We start from the raw sequence: 4,393 nt of genomic DNA, 5'->3' as shown, positions 1-4,393 counted from the left end.
TCCGTAGATAACTTATCTACGGATATTTCCGTAGATAACTGGAAATTATCTACGGAAACAATTCCGTAGATAATATTCCGTAGAAAATTAAATATTATCTACGGAAAATATTCCGTAGATAATATTCCGTAGATAATTAAATTTTATCTACGGAAAAATTTCCGTAGATAATATTCCGTAGATAATATCAATTTTTCTTGTAGTGTTAAGGGGCCAAGACATTTATAGTAGCCAAGATGAAGCTACTTCTTCTTCATCTTCAAGTGAGGATGAAGAAGAAGCAAGTGAAGGAGAATCATGTGAGGTCACTTATCCTTATAATGGGGAACTTCTTATGATGAGAAGGGTCCTCAATAACCAACCTAGTGATACACAATCCCAAAGAGAGAACATCTTTCATACAAGATGTAACATTTCAAACAAAGCTTGTTCTCTCATAGTGGATAGTGGATCTTGGTGCAATTGTTGTAGCACTAGGATGGTTGAAAAGTTGGGTTTGACTACCACTCCCCACCCAAAACCTTATCAACTTCATTGGCTTAATGATGATGGGGATATGGTGGTCAACCAACAAGTGGAAGTAGAGTTTTCTATAGGGAACTATCAAGATAAAGTTAAATGTGATGTAGTTCCTATGGAGGCTTGTCATATTTTATTGGGTAGACCATGGCAATTTGATAAACAAACTCATCATGATGGTCTAACTAATAAAATAACTTTCACACATAAGGGTAAGAAGTTTGTACTTCATCCTCTATCACCTTCACAAGTGATGGAAGATCAAGTTCAAATGAAGACCAAACGTGAGCAGGAAAACAAAAAAAAATTGACAAAAAAAAAAAAGAAGTTCTAAAAAATAGTGGAAAAGAGGATTCTAGAGAGACCAGTGTTCCCTCTCTAGAGATAGTTCAAGAAGAGAGTTTTCAACCAAAACCTTTACACAAAACTTCTCTCTTTATTGAACCATCTTCTCATATCCTCATGTGTAGAGGAACATTAACTTGCACTGCCACGTCTTCTTTGGAAACTTCTCTACCTCTTGTGGTTAAAAATCTTTTAAAAGAATTTGATGATATATTTCCCAAGGAAGGCCCAATTGGACTTCCTCCTTTTCGGGGAATAGAACATCAAATAGATCTTGTGCCTGGGGCTAGTCTTCCAAATAGACCAGCCTATAGGACTAATCCACAAGAAACCAAGGAGATAGAGAAGCAAGTACAAGAATTGTTGGAGAAGGGCTGGATTCAAAAGAGTCTAAGTCCTTGTGTTGTACCTGTCATCTTGGTGCCAAAAAAAGATGCAAAATGGAGGATGTGTTGTGACTGTAGAGCCATCAACAACATCACCATAAAATATAGGCACCCAATTCCTAGGCTTGATGACATGCTTAACGAATTGCATGGGTCATCCATATTTTCCAAGGTAGATCTTAAGAGTGGATATCACCAAATTAGAATCAAAGAAGGTGATGAGTGGAAAACCGCTTTTAAGACTAAGTTTGGATTATATGAATGGTTAGTAATGCCATTTGGGCTTACTAATGCACCTAGCACATTCATGAGGTTGATGAATCATGCCCTTAGGGATTGCATTGGTAGGTTTGTAGTTGTTTATTTCGATGATATCTTAATCTATAGCAAATGTCTAAGTGATCATGTGGATCACCTAAGGCAAGTCTTTTTTGTCCTTAGAGACAATCACTTGTTTGCCAATGTGGACAAGTGCACTTTTTGTGTAGATAATGTTATTTTTTTAGGGTTTGTGGTAAGCAAAAATGGGGTTCATGTCGACCCCGAGAAAATCAAAGCCATCCAAGAATGGCCTATTCCTACTAATGTAAGTGAAGTTAGGAGCTTCCATGGTTTGGCAAGCTTTTATAGGAGATTTGTTCCTAACTTCTCTACATTAGCCTCACCTCTCAATGAGTTGGTGAAGAAGGATGTGGTCTTTGAATGGAAGGAAAAACATAACTTAGCTTTTCAAGATCTAAAGCATAAACTTACTCAAGCACCTGTTCTAGCTCTGCCTGATTTTTCTAAAACCTTTGAGCTAGAATGTGATGCTTCAGGACTTGGCATAGGAGCTGTGTTGTTACAAGGTGGCCACCCCATAGCTTATTTCAGTGAAAAACTTCATGGGGTTGCCTTGAACTACCCTACCTATGACAAGGAGTTATATGTTTTAGTTCGTGGCCTTCAAACTTGGGAACATTATCTTGTGACCAAGGAATTTTTCACACATAGTGATCATGAATCACTTAAATATTTGAAGGGTCAACATAAATTAAATAAGAGGCATGCAAAATGGGTTGAGTATTTAGAACAATTTCCTTATGTCATCAAATATAAAAAGGGCTCTACAAATGTAGTAGCTGATGCTTTGTCAAGAAGACATGTTTTGTTGAACACCCTAGGTTCTCAAATACTAGGGTTTGATGACATCAAGGAGTTGATGAGAAAGACCTTGATTTTGCTAACTTTTATTCTTTATGTATTCAAAAACCTTACCAAGGTTACTATATTTCTGAGGGGTTTCTTTTTAAAGAAAACAAACTTTGTATACCCCAAGGATCTATTAGAAAACTTTTGGTTAGGGAGAGCCATGAGGGTGGGCTCATGGGGCATTTTGGAATTGAGAAAACTCTTTCACTTTTGAGAGAGAAATTCTTTTGGCCTCATATGAAACGAGATGTCCAAAGGTTTTGTAGTAGTTGCATTGCTTGTTTACAAGCCAAGTCTACCACAAAACCTCATGGGCTCTACACCCCCTTGCCCATATCCTCTTCTCCTTGGGTAGACATTTCCATGGATTTTATCCTTGGATTGCCTAGAACCCAAAGAGGAAAGGATTCCATCTTTGTGGTTGTGGACCGTTTTAGCAAAATGGCACATTTCATTCCATGCCACAAAGTGGATGATGCAAGTAACATTGCTAAATTATTCTTTCAAGAAATTGTGAGACTACATGGGTTACCTAAAACTATAGTCTCAGATAGAGATGTTAAGTTCCTAAGCCATTTTTGGAAAACTCTTTGGGCAAGGTTAGGAACTAAACTACTATTTTCTACCACATGTCATCCCCAAACTGATGGGCAAACTGAGGTAGTAAATAGGTCTCTAGGGACTATGTTGAGGGCAATCCTCAAAGGCAATAAGAAGTCCTGGGATGACTATCTTCCTCATGTGGAGTTTTCCTACAATAGGGTGGTTCACAAGACCACTAACATGTCTCCATTTGAGATTGTTTATGGCTTTAATCCTCTTACTCCATTGGATTTATTACCTCTTCCCGATGTTGTTTCCTTTATTCATAAAGAAGGCACATCTAGGGCTGAGTTTGTCAAGAAATTACATGAGAGGGTTAGAGATCATATTCAATCCCAAACAGAAAAATACCAAAAATACAATAATAAGGGTAGGAAGGAAGTTATCTTCAAGGAAGGTGACTGGGTTTGGCTTCACCTTAGGAAGGATAGGTTTCCTTCCAAAAGAAAGTCCAAACTTAGTCCTCGAGGGGATGGTCCTTTCCAAATTCTTAAGAAAATTAATAATAATGCCTATGTCCTAGATCTCCCTTCTGAGTATGGTGTTAGTTCTAGCTTTAATGTTTCTGACCTATCTCTTTTTACAGGACTCGCTACCCAAGAAGAGGATGATTTGGATTTGAGGACAAATCCTCTTCATGAGGGAGGGGATGATGGAGGAGGCCCATGGGCTAAGGGCCCAACTACTAGGGCTATGGTAAGGATGATGCATGAAGAGTGGGCCCAAACTCAAGGAAAGCCCACCACTTTATTTTGTTGGGCTTTGTCTCAAGCCCATTAGATTAGGGTTAGTATAGGATTGGGCCTTAGTGCCTTTGTACTTTCTTTTGGGCCTTGTAGTTCCGGCCATTAGCTTAGTAATTTCATTTCATGGCCATTTAGATTTAGGGTTAATTTAGGTTAACTTGTACACTTTCATTTGAATGTAATTTGGAATCATTTGAAGGTGCATTTCGGCCATGTGCACACATGCACATGGTGTGACCTAAATGCAACTCAAATGGACACCAAATCACATCCAAATGAGTGCACATGGAGGGGGTGGCCGGTTGGCACCAAAATTTGAATTCTTAAATTCAAATTTTGGCGCCTAGAGTTAAGTAAACCATACCATGGTTTTACTTAACTCTAGGTAAACCCAACTTAAACCATTAACCTAATTTATCCTATAAATCTAGCTATGGCCGAATCATGTATCACTTTTGGACGTATATTGATGAGATTTCTCTCCATAGAAACTCCTATCCGAAAGTCACCTTTTCCTAACTCTACCCTACTTGAGATCTTCTCCTTGTAGAGCTAGGAAACTCTTCCTTCTTCCGGACTTAGCTAGAAGCAAGCTAGGGTCAC

The sequence above is a fragment of the Cajanus cajan genome, chromosome 8 (genome assembly GCF_000230855.2).
Source record: "Cajanus cajan strain Asha chromosome 8, NIPB_CcT2T_4, whole genome shotgun sequence".
In the NCBI taxonomy this organism is placed as follows: domain Eukaryota; kingdom Viridiplantae; phylum Streptophyta; class Magnoliopsida; order Fabales; family Fabaceae; genus Cajanus; species Cajanus cajan.
This window is presented reverse-complemented; position numbering follows the sequence as displayed.